Source organism: Balaenoptera ricei, chromosome 10 (assembly GCF_028023285.1).
Source record: "Balaenoptera ricei isolate mBalRic1 chromosome 10, mBalRic1.hap2, whole genome shotgun sequence".
NCBI classification, from domain to species: Eukaryota; Metazoa; Chordata; class Mammalia; order Artiodactyla; family Balaenopteridae; genus Balaenoptera; species Balaenoptera ricei.
In genome coordinates, this window is record NC_082648.1 from 10,405,393 (window position 1) to 10,422,526 (window position 17,134).

Consider the following 17,134-nt stretch of genomic DNA (forward strand, 5'->3'; position numbering starts at 1 on the left):
TTTCCCAGAGCTTCACTGCCCTGTGTCTCATTTTTGTGAAACGCTCCAAGGTATTTCCAGCTCATCTGCATGCAACCTGGCATCTTTACAGGTATTGGTCTCATAGGCTGTTGTTATTAATGTCGAAGAGTGTTTATGTGGTGAGAACATTGGCTTTTGTCAGGGAAAGTTTGCCAAAACCAAGAGTACAGCCTGGCCCCGGGAATGCAGCAGTGAAATCCCTGCCCCACGCGTTCTGGGCTTTCTCCCGTCATTTCTGGACTTGTCATCGTCCCTGAGAACTGAACTGCGCCCCGCCAATCTTTCCCTCCTTGTCCACTTCCTCCTGTTGCTACCGGGTTTGCAGGTTTGCCACTGTTCCAGCCCCAACCTGAAACATGGGATTACTTTAGAACTGGAGGTGGCAGCTTCAGAAAAATCTTTCTCAGGTGTCGATCGATCGCTGAGATCCCGGATCTGGGAGCTCGGCCTCCAGGGTATAGCCAGCTGCCTTTGGAAATTCTGTGGTCCACCTGTGGTCATTTTCTGGCATCCCTTCCATCGAGGCAGATGATGCTTTGCCTCCTTGGCTTCAGGTTTTCCAGGTATGCAGAGTGTGTGGCAGAGGATGGGTGCCTGACCCCGATTCCTGCAACCTTCTGATTACCACCACTTCCCTGACCCTTCAGAGTGGGACACTGCGCTGCCTAAAACGTTAGCGTTTGAGAAGGTCACAGAGCTTCCTTAGCTGGTGACCACAGCCCTCATTTTACAGAGGAGGGAATTCAGGCCTGAAGGACTTAATACAACTGGGCTCAGATTTCTGGTACTGTGCTCCTTCTACTGTCAACACTTGTGTGGTCCGTTTTAGACACTTTGTTTTCCAAAGGGGGTGTTTGAGGAAAGAATCAGACAAAATGACTGTGGTCAGCATATATTTTAAGCTCTCCTCTAATCTTCCTTTGCCTCCCCAGATGCCTTTCCTGCCCCCCGATTTCTCCTCCAGGCACCCCTCCCCCGGGCATGGAAGCTGTGGGGAGAGGGACCGGGTGAGGACTGACATTTTCTGGGTCACCCCAGGTCACTCCTCCGCAACCTGCAAGCCACACGAGCCTCCTTCTGTCAAAGGAGGGGCTGCAAGCGAAAGCAAGAGTTCATCTTCCCAGTTGCTGTAATAATCGTTCCACTTCCTTGAGTCCCAGCCTGTGTCAAAAACCCATACCCAGCCCCTGTTCTTTTCCTTGGCCTGGAGCTATAGATACCCTTGGTAATCTCTCACTCTCTATGCGATTTCTTTTTCTTTTTTTCAAATGGAAATATAATTGACTTACAATATATTTGTCTCAGGCGTGCAACATAGTGATTCCATATTTTATTCATTACAAAATGATCACCACCCTATGTGGTTTCTGAGGGCAGATTTCAGAGGCAGTCCTCAGGAAAACTTTGCAAGGAGCTGTTGTGTGTGTAGTGGATCTCAAGCACCAGATCGAACCATGATCTTCAACAGAAAAGAAGATGAAACTTTAATGAAATTTGGTTACCAGCTGCTTTGAGTCAGATCCCCTTCCATAATATGATCTACCAAACCTGCTGGATTTTTATCAACTCAATTTAAAAAGCTCTGAGAAACCCATGTAGCTATGCCCTGAGCTCTGGGACATGGTGGTAGAAGTTAGCACCATACCCTGTGATTATGTAAAGCTACTTCATTTCTCTTTAGAAGGAATAATTCCAGATCAACTATTTTTTTACCCACAAGAAATTGAAATAGTAAAAGCATACATTGTTTTAGCAGGTATCTTTTAAAAAATTTTTTTATTGAAGTATAGTTGATTTACAATGCTGTGTTAATTTCTGCTGCACAGCAACGTGATTCAATTATACATCTATATATTCGTCTTCATATTCTTTTCCATTATGGTTTACCACAGGATACTGAATGTGGTTCCCTGTGCTATACAGTAGGACCTTGTTGTTTATCCATTCTATATATAATAGTTTGCGTCTAGCATGATATCTTTATGAACAAGCTATCTTCATGAAAAAGGCAGGTCTAATGATCATAGAGTTAGGTGGAGTCATAAGTCAAACATCCAAGAAAAGGTCATTTATTAGCTGGAGGTCTCTAGTGGTGTCCCACAGGGCTCTGTTTTTGGATCTGTTTGGATAACATTTTTATTGACCATTTGGATAAAAATAAAGCATATTTCTCAAATTTTGCACATGACACAAAATTAGGAAAGACTGAATAATAAAACCAGAATACAAATGTAGTGCAGTAGACTGGAATAAAGATCCCAGACCAAGAATTTAGTTTAATAGATGTAAATGTATTCATGCCTCCAAAATAAATTACATAAGTATAGGTTGGAAAGGCTTGGTTCGACCGCAGGTTTTATGAAAAAGACCTAGTAGTTTTAGGTGTTTATTAGACTGATAAGATCCAACCTCATCCACCAGAACACAGGCACTAGTCCCCTCCACCAGGAAGCCTACACAACCCACTGAACCAACCTTAGCCACTGGGGACAGATACCAAAAACAACGGGAACTACGAACCTGCAGCCTGTGAAAAGGAGACCCCAAACACAGTAAGATAAGCAAAATGAGAAGACAAAAAAACACACAGCAGGTGAAGGAGCAGGGTCAAAACACACCAGACCTAACAAATGAAGAGGAAATAGGCAGTCTACCTGAAAAAGAATTCAGAATAATGATAGTAAAGATGATCCAAAATCTTGGAAATAGAATAGACTGATAAGGACCAAGCAGGCAAAAAGCCAACTCAATCGAAGGCAGCACTGATACCATTGTGAAGTCTGGGTCAAGGCAGGTGCTATTCCCACTGAACTTGGGGCAGGTTATACCGCATCAGAATATTAAATCCATTCCTGTGCATCTCACCGTAATGGAGGAGCTTCTAACGGAGGAGCTATTTTTAGAACTACTTGATATACAGCATGGTTGATGGTATTGGAGATATTTCATCTGGAAAGGAGAAGACTTTGCAGTGTGTATGACCATCATCACAGCTAACATTTATTGTGTGCTTCCTCTATGCCAGGCTCCATTTAAGTGCTTTACTTGTTTCATATAATTTAATACTTATAAAAACCATATGAGTTATTATGATCATCATCTCCCTTTATTTAACAGCTGCAAGAAATGGAAGCATGAAGAGGTTAACTAGTGTCCAAGGTGACACAGTTGCCAAGTGGGAGGGCTGGGAGTCAAAGCTGGAGGGCCACCTCTGGATCTCCTATGCACAGCTGCAGCCTGCCTCAGCTACCTGTAATCATGACGGCACAGCAGACGGCTCCAGGGTTAGAAATTCGAGGGAGATGGATCCCAGAAGAGCTGCCTGTGAAGTGGTGGGTTATCTCTTGCTAGAAGTGTTCAAGGTCAAGGGTGCTCTGCTGAGGATGATGTGGGGAATTCTGTGTTAGGAATGAGGCTGGACTAGATAACCTCAGGGAGTCTTGTAACCCTCAGGGCTCTGGACTTCTACTTGCCGCGTTGCTGTTCTTGGTGCCCTCACCTTTTAGTAAGTGTTATTATTGGGTGTCTTAATCCATCCCCTGGCTGGTAGTTGTATTTTACAGAACCTTTCTTCATAGCCTTGCTTTAGAATGGAAGGTGCCTTGTGAATAGAGTCTGTGCTATATTTAATTTTGCATTACTGTGGACATGATGATGATGATGTAGAATCCTTTGCAACGATACTTGAACTTTATAAAAACCAGTGTGCCCCTACCCCTTGCCTCGGGTACATGCACTCCATGCCTGAAATATTGCCTGATTTAGTTCTTTACTCAAAAGCTACTATGTCTTAAGTCCAAAAACTACTAGTCCCTGTTGTTCTTCAAGGGTGATTCATGGCATAAGAATGCTATGATTTGTATTGCTCAGCAAAATCAAAAAGGCTTGTGGGTTGCACTTGGACAGCATGAGCTTAGTCCTCTGAGTCATGAGCCCATGAAGTCTGTGAACACTTGGGAACCAGGATGAGGGTCAGAGGGAGCATCTGATTGTACTTAGCTAGTCGAGAGAGAGAGAGAGACAGAGACAGAGAGAGAGAAGAAGGAGAAGGAGAAGGAGAAGGAAAGAAGAAGAAGAAGAGGAAGAAGAGGAAGAAGAAGAAGAAGAAGAAGAAGGAGGAAGAGGAGGAGGAGGAGGAGGAGGGGCGGGGGAGGGGGAGGGGAGGGGGAGGAGAAGGAGGAGGAGGAGGAGGAGGAGGAGAAGAAGAAGAGGAGGAGGAAGGGGGAGGAGAGGGGAGGGGGAGGACCAGGGCTGTGGAGAGAGGAGAAAGTGTGGGAGTCGGGGGGAGGAGATGGGGAGAGAGGGTTGAAAGGCAGGAGAAAGGGTTGTAACATCAACCAAATAATGGCAAAATAATGAAGAAAAAAGCATTGTAAGGTGAAATAAAAGTTAAGGACTTAAGAATCAGAAATTCAGGAAAACATTAAGTTCCAGTTCCCAGAGTGTCACGAACTGTCTGTGATATTGGGCAGATGGGTTTGACCTCATCACAGAACCTCCTATGAAGAATGGCTATTTTTCCCTCTAAGTTCCCAGAAGTTCCCTGAATCATGGAAGAGGGGGACGGTGTGAGGAGAAGCAGCCTCTGAAGGCACAGACCCTGGCATGTGGTTCTTCTGATTGCCTTGACCCTCCCTCCCCCCTCCCCTCCCCCCTCCCCTCCCCACCCCCTTCAAAGGCACTGGCTGGGGCCTCTGTCCCCTCCTTTTCCTGACACACCACACCTGGAGGCAGTGACACACCAAACCGGAACCCGTTTATTTTCCCCAGGTCACTGGGGCGTATGCGTGCGTGCGTGTGTGTGTTTTGCATTTAATTTTAGGAGAAAACAAGAGGATGGGGGAAAAAGAGTTCTTGGGAATACCCTGGGGGTCCAGTGGTTAGGATGGTTAGGACTTTCACCAAGGCCTGGGTTTGATCCCTGGTCGGGGAACTAAGATCCCGCAAGCCACATGGCATGGCCAAAAAAAAAAAAAAAAAAAAAAAATGGCCTTGGTTTAAAAAGAAAAAAAAAATTGTTCTTTATCAAGCCCACAAAAGGGATAAATGGAAGAGTTTTCATGCTCTGCAAATACGTTTTCCAGCGGCCTGTGGGAGTCTCTGAAATCCCAGTACATGTGTGAGGTGTCCGCCTGTGTAAGCACATGTGCACTCCAGCCCCCAGCCCTCCCCCCGGCAATACACATATCTACCCTTGCCTATAGCCACAGATCAGATGGAACCGTAAGGTACGGAGAGCCCTTCCCACAAGCGTGACTAAACGATTATCCTTGATCCCGGTCGCTGCCTGTATGCATACATATTATCACGCCAAAGAAAACATATTTCCATTCAAATCAGTAGCAGATCAGAAGGTTGCTGAGTGCGTAGCTGAGAAGGGATGCATGCCAACCACTGTCCCTTACTCAGGGCGCATGACCCATCCCTGGGACCTCGGTCTCCACAATCTCACGTACCCTAAGGGTTGGGTCACAACCAGACGGCATTACCCCACTTGCTCCAGCTTCCCAGACCCCTGCTTTTCTCAGAGTGTCCCATCAGCCAGAAATGCATTCCAGTCTGAAAAAACCTTTCCATATACAGCGAAGAAATTTGAGCATATAACCTAAATACCTAGTCGAGGTTAATCCCAAGTAGGTTTTCACGAGATGGTTCGGTTTGGGCCTAAAGCCTTAAGTAGGGCCTTCTAATCAGTTCACCTACTGGGACACTTAGAAGTGGTGCAAATAATTTAAGGCACACAGGGGTAAATGGACACTGCTGTGCGTTGTCCCACATAGCCAGTCTGGGTCTCTGGTCTCCCCAAACCCTGCCTGCTGCCCCAGTGCCTAGGGAATCAGTATTTTGCCACCCTTGTCATCCATTCCACTCAATGCCTCTCTCCTGTCTGGTTCTGACCCTTCCGGGTAGAGTTCTTTTTTTTTTTTTTTTTCTGACTTGGAAATAAGTTTTTTTTTCTTTTTAACATCCTTATTGGAGTATAATTGCTTTACAATGGTGTGTTAGTTTCTGCTTTATAACAAAGTGCATCAGTTATACATATACTGATATGTTCCCATATCTCTTCCCTCTTGCGTCTCCCTCGCTCCCACCCTCCCTATCCCACCCCTCTAGGTGGCCACAAAGCACCGAGCTGATCTCCCTGTGCTATGCGGCTGCTTCCCACTAGCTGTCTATTTTACGTTTGGTAGTGTATATACGTCCATGCCACTCTCTCACTTCGGCCCAGCTTCCCCTTCCCCCTCCCCATATCCTCAAGTCCATTCTCTAGTAGGTCTGTGTCTTTATTCCCGGCCGTGCCGCACAGCATGCGGGATCTTAGTTCCCCGACCAGGGATCGAACCTGTGCCCCCTGCAGTGGAGGCGTGGAGTCTTAACCACTGGACCGCCAGGGAAGGCCCCGAGTTCTTAATGTTTCAATCACTCATTTCTGAGACAAGTTTCTCCATCAGTTCTTCCCTCGAGGGGGTCCAGCTCTACACGCCTCTCACTGGAGTCTCCCTGCCCCCGCCGCTGCAGCTCTTCCCCTTCACAACATTTGCATCTCAGCTCAAATGTCACCTCCTTAATGAGGCCTCCCACCTCCAGTCTATTTAATGCTGGTCTCCCCTAGCAGCTGGTCTTCCGAGTCATCAGTCTGTTTGCTTCAGAGCACTTATAATTTGCAATTACATTTCTGTGTTGGTTTACTTGCGTTTCTCCCACTATTCTGAATGTTTTAGAAAGACAGAAAATTGTTTTGTTTCCTCCTGTAGCCCCAGGGCCTAGCACAGTGCCTGCAGCAGGTAGGAGAATTTATTGCAGGAACCAATAAATTTTGGGGGAGAAAGGTAATTCTTTTGTTTGTCACAGGCTAATTAGGATTATGGCACCTCCCACAGAGAGCACCACGGTCAGATTCCCTCTTGTTTGCTCTGGTGTCTTCGGTGTCATTTATCTTTAAATAATTGTGATGAATTTCAGCTGATCAACCATCCGATTTTTTTGTTTGTTTCCTTACAAGAACACTTAACTCCAATGTGATAAAAGCTATTCACAACCCTGAGCCTTGGAGGAAGGAAAGGAAATTCTTTATTTTTTGGGCTGAGTGCATTTCATCACGTCCAAGTTTTATTTCCCTGAGGCTTTTCTTTGTCAAGCTTGGGAAAGTGCTGTTTCCTAGGAGAACTACATAAGAACAAACTTCAAATATGAGAAAAGAGAAAAGCAGCCCCCAAGGCAAAAATCAAAGAAGCATTTTAGATTGATTCCCCCTTCCCGAGCCCCGCCAAGAGCGATGGCAATCTTTTTCTTTTCAAGTGCATTCCTTTTCTAAACTGACTAGAACAAAATGGATGAACAAGGACCTTTCAGACTGTATAAACCAAACTGGAAATAGATGAGAGTGTCAGCAAAGAGGCTCGGAAAGGATTTATCTTCCTAAATCTCAAGGCAGTAAGCTGCTTCTGGCAACATTTTCTCTTAGGAAAACTGGGTGAGTGTGTCCTGGGTTGGGACTGGATGGGAGTGGGCGAGGGTCAGCAGGGATGCGGCAGGCGTGGGGTCGGAGTGAGCTGAACATTACACGGGACAAGGGGAGAGAAGAAGATGCAACCTGGACGCTGAATGTTCCTAGGGACAGGACTGACTCATAAAATCTTTCCATTGATTATGCCATATCAAGCCAGTCACTTTCTGCCTTCTCGGGCCAAATTGGAAAAGCCCAGGCAGACTTTGCTCCAAACCAGAGCAAAGAGGAAGCCTTCTCTTGTCAGCAGAGCAGCACTTCCCAAACTCATGCTATCTTAAGAGTCACATGGGAACTTGTTAAAAAGGCAGAGTCCTAGGGCCCTCTCTGGAGGTCCTGATTTAGTAGGTCCGGATCCAGGTATGAGAAGTTATATTTGTAACAAGTGTCCCAGATGATTCTTCTGATTGGGCAGGTTTGGGGAAAGGCGTTGGAGAGTTAGCTACATTTGTCCTCATTTTCTAATTCCCCAATCTTCCAGGCAAGCCCCAGCAGCTGCCTTCCCCACCTTTGAACTCAAATCCAGAGGAAGACTCTCCGTCTGCTCTCTTGTTTTGGAGCTATAGTGTGATTCTGCAAACAGGGCTCCGGTTCCGTCGCTGGAGGGATCTTGGTGGAGACCCCCCAGTGTTAAAGGTGGAAGTGGCTATGGAAGCAACGGCATCAGGAGGGAATCCCCTTAGGGATGGAGCAGGCTTCTCCACCAATAGGCGTTCTGGGGCCCTTTCCTCATGCTCCCCGTAAAAGCACATCTCCTCTCACAACACCCGCCTCCACCTCTAAGCTCATTCCCGAAACTCTCTCTCTGTTTCTGGTGGAACTCCACAGCCTTGGATTCAGATGACTGTGCATTTCCACTTCCAACTCAACCGGTTCAACACAACTCATCTGCTGCCCTCTCCATTTCCAGATCTGTTTCTCCTCCTGGACCCTCCACCTGGGGTCACCTCTTTTACAAACTCCTCCGCCGAGTTACCCAGGTCAGGATCCTGGCACCTTCCTCTTCCTCATTCTGTACATCGAAACCTAAATATCTGTTTAACCGCAGTGGTTTGCAAGCCTGGCTGCAAAACAGAATCATCTGGAAAGATTTAAGCACATACCCATGCCTGGGCTCCACTCCCAGAAATTCTGATTTAAATTGGTCTGTGGTGAGGTCAGGCCATGGAGAGCTCTTAAAACTTCCTAAGTAATTCTAACATCAGCCAGGGTTCCCTCTCCAGCCGCCGTCCCACCCTTTCCCACCAGGCAAATCTGGTCCATCCGCAGGGCTGGGGCCAGGGTGGGGAGAGCGGAGCTCTTACCTCGGGCACAAAATTCAAGGGAGCGCCAAAACCCTCAGTCATCAAGATAAATTACAATATTTAAAAGAACCAAAATTAGTGCAAAAAGTCCATGATCAACAACACAGAGACATTTTATAAAAAACAGGCTGTCACGGTTTGTTTGTTTCACGACCCTGCGTTATTTCGCAACAGGAACAATTTTTTCCAATCAGGCTGCGGTTCCCCGGCTGGTGTGCCTGTCAGGTCCCTCCCAGGGGGTTTATGAGGGTTGACAAAGGCGTGTAAACAGACTGTGCAATGAAGGGCTCTAGATTTTTTTTGACTGGAGAGCTTTTGTTAACTTTTTCCATTAGGTTCAAAATGTGGGAGGATTTGTTGATAAGCGTGCTCAGGGGTACACATGCCTCTGCCCCAGCTTCCAGGCTGAACGGCCGCTCCTTTCCGTGTCCTTCACACCCACATCCAGATTCCTGCTTTTGGGATATAAGCCTGGTGTGAGCCGAGGAACCCCAGTTCTCCAACGTCATCTCTTACTGCTTTCCGCTTTGTGTGTTTCTGCTCTGGCAATAATGAATGCCTTGCAGTTCTCCAATACGCCTTGGTTTTCTTTGCAGCTATGCCTTTGCACTGACATGTTTTCTGCCCTGCAAATCTGGGTCATTGCGGTCAGTTGCATGGTTGTTGTTGATTTCTGCACTGCGCCAAGACACCTGGCTGAGATGGTGAGTGGGGTTGGAATTCAGCCTTGCTCTGCTTACCAAGCTCCGTGCCCTTAGCATAGGCTGCATCCCTGGGGGCTGCGGGCATGCGTTCTGATTCATCCACCCAGAGGGGGCACGTTTTTCTAACTTAAACAAAGACGCCCTGTTAGCGGCTGCTCAGAGTATCATTCCCAACGTCATCTGCCCCATGAATTCCTACCTACCTCCCATGTAAGACAGAGCTCAAGCTTTGACCTCTATTGGGAAGTCTTTCTTGCCCTCGGTCTCTGAGACAGAGTGACTCTAAGTTACCACCTTGCCCTCTGCATGCTTTTATGACGGCAGCTGTCCCAGTGAAGTGTAATTATGTGAACAGCTGTAAAGCCATATGCCTGGCAGAGAGGTCTGGCCTATATCAGTTAAATTCAGGATCGTTTTTCTTTAATCTAAGGATGCCTTTGTAGAACACTGGAAGAACAAGTGGTAAAGTAAAATATTCAGACAAGTACCTCCTTGTTTTACGTTAAGGTACCAGACAATTTGTTCAGTGGCTACGACAGTCAGTCAGGCTGGGCTGGGCAGGCGGAGGTAACAACCCCAAATCTGGGCGGCTTACAATAAGAAAGTTCTATTTCTTGCTCACACCGTATGTTCATCATGGAACCCAGATGGATGCAGCAGCCACTGTTTGAAGCTCTGCTTGCCACACGGTGGAGGAAAAAAGTTCTTGACCTTGTTGGACCAACAATTAATTGCTTCTGCCTGGAATCAGCTTTGGAAATGACATCATTTCTGCTCCGACTTATTGGCCAGAATTAATGTCGTGGTCCCACCCAACCTCAAAAGGGACAAAAAGTGCCATCCTACCATGGGCCTGGACGGCAGGAGAGTTTGGAAACATTTGGCAAATAGCACTGCTGACTCCCAGAGCTGACATTTTCCATAAAATGGACTGACTTTTCTTATTTCCTAAATAGCCATTTCTACCAGTTGTTTTGGCCTTCACAAAAATGCATTATCAACAGCAGGACATGGCAATAACAACTATAGCTAAAGCACAGTCTTTTTTGGAAACCTTTCAGTGACATCTCTGTCCATAAATAAGGATTCTTTGGAGGTATGTGTCTATTTTATTTTATAGTTCAGATTGCATTGTACAAAACAGCCGAGTGATGGTGGCCCAAGGGCAGTTTTAGATTCTTTGTATCTTAAGAATAAATAAATAAATAAATTGTCTAATCCATCCAGTAGATCAAATGAGATAGACAGTGGATGTGAAAACTATTTGTAAATTGTAAGATGCTAAAAAATAAAAACGCATTATTATTAGCCTAATGCACCAGTCAACCCAAATCTTTATGTTCTAAGATCTCCTCCTGCTATAGGTATCTTCTCATTTCTTTTCCATAGATTTTCATTTGCTTTTAAAACAAACCCCTAATAAGAACAGAACCACAGAAAACATTCTTTCAGTCTGAATCAGCTATATATTCAAAACAAAAATTGGAAAGCTCAGTTTTTCCAGAAACAAATTGCCCTGGGAATGATGCCACTGAATTAGACATTAAGGGATTTAAAAATGAGTTGAAGATGAAGTCTATACAAGTTTCTTCTGCATGCAGATAAAGTCCAGGTGGAAACTACATCCAAACGTTCCCTTTGTAGCATATATTTTAAAAAGCCCAGCCCCCCTCCTTATACGCAGGTGGAAGATGTACAAAGCCTTCAACTCCTAATAACAATAATTAAGGGGTGAATTTCAAAAAGGAATTTTAAAAGCACAATGTGCTCCCTTAGTGCGTTTATATCATATAAAGAACATGTTACACTTAAGAAGTGTCGGTTCTATAAATGGAAATATATATGCAATGCCATATTTTGTATCTTTTCTTTGTCTGTGTTTCACACCTTTTAAAATGGATAGCTTCTTCTCTTCTGCTTCACAGCATAGACTCCATTATCCTACAGTTAGTGGACAGTAATGGATGGCAACTGAAATTCCTACCAGTTTAGTTTATCTTGAATCCTGTGATGACACAGAACTTGTGACTCCAGAATTTGTGACTGTAATCATGTGAAAATCCTGTTGAAATGAAAAATTACGTTAACCTCCAATTAAAGAATTTATGTGTAAAAATGTGAATAAATCTCAGATCAAAAATCAAACATTTAGATGTGAATTGGGTTTCTCTAAGAATGTAGAAAAGTCAATATAATCCTCTAAATTTTCACATTAAAAAAAAGTCTGCCCAGAGGACTCTTTTCCAAACCCAGACTTGATTTAACCACATCCTAAATATGGTTCAAGTTCTAATAGTTTCACTATCTTTAGAAAAATCCAGGGACTTCCCTGGCAGTCCAGTGGTTAAGACTCCACGCTCCCAGTGCAGGGGGCCCGGGTTTGATCCCTGGTTGGGGAACTAGATCCCACATGCTGCGTGGCGTGGCCAGAATTGGGTTCTTACTATCTAAAACCTTGGTCAAGTGGCTTAATCTCCCTGATCCTCAATTTCTTCATCTGCAAAATAACAACATGCCTTGCAAGTGTGTACCTTGCCTATGCATAAGTATTAAACAAAAAAATCCAGAAAGATAGCAGATGGTATTTCCAAAGTGTACTTGGTAATTCTTTGAGTGATGGATGAGATCAGTAGTAGAAATTCATCCTTGAACTCACCTCTCTGATCTGACAGTTTGACCATCCTAGCAACCCAATCCCTCTGATTTTCCTGAGACATTCTTTTTTTTTAAAATAAATTTATTTATTTATTATTTATTTATTGGCTGCACTGGGTCTTTGTTGCTGCACGCCGGCTTTCTCTAGTTGTGGCGAGCGGGGGCTACTCTTCATTGTGGTGCATGGGCTTCTCACTGTGGTGGCTTCTCTTGTTGTGGAGCACAGGCTCTAGGCTTGTGGGCTTCAGTAGTTGTGGCTCGCGGGCTCAGTAGTTGTGGCTCGTGGGCTCTAGCACGCAGGCTCAGTAGTTGTGGCGCACGGGCTTAGTTGCTCCGCGGCATGTGGGATCTTCCCGGACCAGGACTCGAACCCATGTCCTCTGCATTGGCAGGCGGATTCGTAACCACTGCACCAGCAGGGAAGCCCCCTGAGACATTCTTGAAGGCAGTCCAGGAAAGGCATTCTAATAATGCTTTAAGTAATGGTGATCTTTATGCCTCCTGAGGTAGTCACTTTGAAGTCCTTTGAATAAATAAGTTCTGATATATGTTAAAATGCAAACATAATTCTAACTAATCTATCTTTGAAGAGTAGCAACATGATCTCTCACTGGAGACCAGCGGCTTAAAACTGGTCTTAGCCATTAAGACATTTTAAACAACTCCTGGGGACTTCCGTCGTGGTCCAGTGGTTGAGAATCTGTCCTGCAATGCAGGGGACGCTGGTTTGATCCCTGGTTGGGAAACTAGGATCCCACATGCCACAGGGCAACTAAGCCCACGTGCCACAAGTAGAAGCTCATGTATCGCAACAAAGCGAAGAGCCCTTGCGCCACAACGAAAGATCCCGCGTGCCGCAACTAAGACCCAACGCAGCCAAAATAAGTAAGTAAATAAACAAATATTTTTTTAAGAAAGACAACAAGAAAAAGTTTTTCTTTACTCAGATGTCAAGCTTGACTTCTCAGAAGTTAAGGATGTTCACTCCCATTTAATGTTAACTGAGAAGCACTTCTTTCAGACGCAAAATACAGAGGCTTTTGTACCAAGGAAGAAAAAACAAGATTTTCTAGTTTATTTCTCATGAATTGTGTACTTTTGAAATAGATGATTAGACTTATTCAGAGAAAGATGCTACAGAAGTATCTTGTTTACCATCTGAGTTTGAAGAAAAAAAGAGACTTTTATTCTGCCATAAGTTGGTGTGTGACAGCCCTGTGTCTCCATGTCATCAGAGAGAGTTTCTGGGAAAAGGTAGATTCGGAACTGATTGTGGAAGGGGGAAAAGAAGGATAAGAAGGCATGAATCTGGCCAATGTGAAGTAGATATAATCCTAGGAAAAGGGAGCATTTGTTTAAAAGAAGAAATAAGAAGGAATAATGGGTAGAGAGAATGAGGAAACTTGAACCTGACTAGACCACAGGTTGAAATAAGGCATAAGTAAAAGACCCTTTAAGCTTATGGAGAGATCATGGAATTTAATGTAGAGAGAAACAAATCTTTGATCCTCTGGATCAGGAAAAAATTCATCAAGATGAAGGATATATTAATTCCACCTGGGCAGGTATTTCATTAGCACCATGCTCTACTGAGCAAACCAGCCATGCTCTACCAGGAAGGCATTTTATTTTATTTTATCTTATTTTATTTATTTATTTAATTAATTTTTTTGGCCACACCACGTGGCATGCAGGATCTTAGTTCCCTGACCAGAGATTGGACCCGGGCCCCCTGCAGTGGAAGCGTGGAGTTCTAACTACTGGACCACCAGGGAATTCCCTCCAGCAGGAAGGTATTTTGTAATGAATTTTTTCATTGATACCCTTTCTTTTGGTAAATGAATAAAATCAGAAAAATAAAATCAGAAGAGGATGATCTAAAATGCTTAAGTGAGTAAACAGCTTTTGCATTCAGTAAATGAGTTTAGATCTTCAGATACTCCATGTTGAACTGAGTAATTGAGTAATTGAGTATAATATGTGTATCATAAATCGTTTTTAAAAAATTTATTTATTTTATTTACTTACTTTTGACTGAGTTTGGTCTTCACCGCTGTGCATGGGCTCTCTCCAGTTGCGGCGAGCGGGGGCTACTCTTTGTTGCAGTGTGCGGGCTTCTCACTGCGGTGGCTTCTCTTGTTGCAGAGCACGGGCCCCAGGTGCATGGGCTTCAGTAGTTGTGCCACGCGGGCTCAGTAGTTGTGGCTTACGGGCTCCACAGCGCAGGCTCAGCAGCTGTGGCACACGGGCTTAGTTGCTCCGTGGCATGTGGGATCTTCCCAGACCAGGGCTCGAACCAGTGCCCCCCTCATTGGCAGGTGGATTCGCAACCACTGCATCACCAGGGAAGCCCCATAAATAGTTTTATCTATTCTTTTAAGTGGTTCCTCATGGATCCCAACTTAGAAGACTATTGAGGTTTTTAGCTTTACATGAATTGCTGCATAAACTCAAAAGAAATGAATTGGTATTTTCACTAAAATATTCTATAATTTCATAAAATTATATTTTCCTGGATTAATCTCTCCGGAGTAGGTCACTCATCATGCATGCTATACCTTCCCTAGCTGCCCAGAGGATAATTCCCTGCCCACAGCATCTCACTGAGGGAGCAGACATACACAATCAAGTCTGCACCGCAAGACCAAGCCACACATAGCTGAATGGACCAATGGTGGGTACTGGATCCAAGGGCAGCCAATCCACAGGCTGAATGTAAATGAAGAGGCTGGCCAAGGCAAAGGAGTACCCAATCAGAGACAATGGTGATCAGCTGGACCAAGCAGACTCCCTCTCAGGAATCTGAATTATGACATATGGGGAGAGAATAAGTCAGCGGCTAGTGGGTGGATGGACATGTGAAGATACCACAAAAGGAAATAGTGAGGAAAGTATCAAAGTGGCTGAGGGGGATTGTGGGGCTGGGGCAGGAGACAACAGGGTCCACCCAACACCTGACAGTATTCCATCTCCATGAAGCCGGCGGCTGTTGTGGGTTCCCGGAGAGAGTTTTCGCTCCCTCCTCCCACATGTAACCTTACAACTCCATTCTTGAAACAGCCTGAAGGAGATACTTTGCAACCTTACAATCCCCCAAATCTAACTAGTATTAATGCACGGTCCAAAATTTGATAAAATTGTGCTATAAACCTCGGAGGCAATTTGGTACAAAGAGGTTCAATTTTACCTTTACTGATTTTAGGGAAAACATTTTGGGAAACAATATTAGCCATCCTATATGACTTTAATAGGTTTATTGACATTTGTCAGCTGACTTAAACACCTCTCACCTACAAAACTGAACAGAACAAAATTATGTTGAAGGTGTCATTGTCATCATTTTGGGGATAAAAACTAGGAGATCAGTGATGATGTTTTCCCTCCAGAGCAGACGGAAGTTTGCATGGCTTGCTGTTCTCTCTCACATTAGGTTTCTTATGTGGTTTGTTGAATAGTATGCCACCTAATCAGTAGGTCAGAGTCTTAATGTTTAAACATTTTCTATTTTTTTATTACCAATAAGGGCAGAAGGTCAAACTCTTTGGTCGTTCACCTAGGTGCTTGCTTGTGCTGAGAACATTGCTCAGGGCACAGATTTGAAAAAGGAGCAGGTAATCTGAGAGCAGCAGAAAAATATATGAAATCGCTGGAACATTGTGTAGAGGGTGAGCCCTTGAACAGCAGCTGGGAACCTGGATTCTAGCTGGTTCTTCCCCTAACAAGCCATATTATCCTGGGCAAGTCCCTTTCCTTGTCTGTAAAAGGAGGTGTAACAGAGGAAGAACAGAACTAACACCATGTTGAAACTGCCTCTCTCATTCTTTAGCCTGTGTATTCCATTACTTTAGCCTTGCACATCAAGAGTTAAACATTAGAGAAATGTTGCTTGTACCCAAATAGTTCATTAAACTCCTGAAGAAAGTTTCTATCCCACGGACTGGATCTGGATTAGTTATGGCTATTATTTATAGATAAGTTCTCTTTCAGCCTGGAAACCTTGCAACTAAGCAGAGATAAGAATGGGAAAGTAAAAATAACTGCTAACAACTTGAAGTTTTGCAGAAGCCTCGTGATCCAGCCTACGTGAGCAAGCAGAAGAACAAAGTTATGCTTCCCTTGAAGGCCAGGTGGCTCCAAGAAGCCTGCAATCCACCTTTATCCTTTAATCTTGAACCCTCTTGCTTCCCCTTTTCCCTTAGCATAAAAGAAGCCTGAATTCTATTCTGAGTTAAGATGGTCTTTAGGACATTAGCCCTCCATCTTCTTGGTTTTTTGACTTTCCGAATAAAGTTGCCGTTCTTTGCCCCAACACTTTGTCTCTGGACTGATTGGCCTGTTGTGCTGTGAGCAGTATGTGTCTGGACTTGATAACAGAGGAAGTGGTGTTCCTGAAATTCTCTGCATTGTGTTATCTCCCCCACCAAAAACGTAAGCCCCGTCAGAGCAGCGTTGTGTGCCTTGTCTGCCTAGGACTGAGTCCGAGAACAATTCCTGGTACCTTGCAGGTGCTCGGGAAATACTCATCCATGCTGTGCACTGGTCATTAAAAGGGCTTTTTTTCAATATATGGAATCTTAGTTTCTTTTCAAAGTGTTTTCACATAGCAGGCGCTCAGCACTCACTGGTCTGAAATATCACATTTGATTCTCAAGGGTGCACGCCTTACTTGTTAATACAGAAATACAGGCATGGAGAAGCCTCGTAGCGTGAGAGAGGAGTGGCCTGAGAGTCAGAAGACCTGGCCCAACACAAACTACCGTGTGACTTTGGACAAGTCATTCCATTTCTCCGAGGCTCTGTTTTCTCATCTGCGAGGTGGGAGGCTGAATTAGACTCTAAAAATCCTTAGGGCAACACGCCTCTGACTCTGGTCCTGTTATACCTGTTATATCTAACAAATGGGTCTTAAGGATGTATATATCCACTGGGAAGGATGGGAAGCT

General features: G+C 44.6%; 1 long non-coding RNA gene across 1 annotated transcript; it reads left to right on the top strand.

Moving 5' to 3' along the window:
• The first annotated feature begins 9,453 nt into the window (after nt 1-9,453).
• LOC132372416 (uncharacterized) lies at nt 9,454-15,321 on the top strand. Its single transcript, XR_009505185.1, has 4 exons — nt 9,454-9,536; nt 10,184-10,632; nt 13,886-13,984; nt 14,759-15,321. It is a non-coding gene; the product is annotated as an uncharacterized LOC132372416 (long non-coding RNA).
• The last annotated feature ends 1,813 nt before the right edge of the window (nt 15,322-17,134 follow it).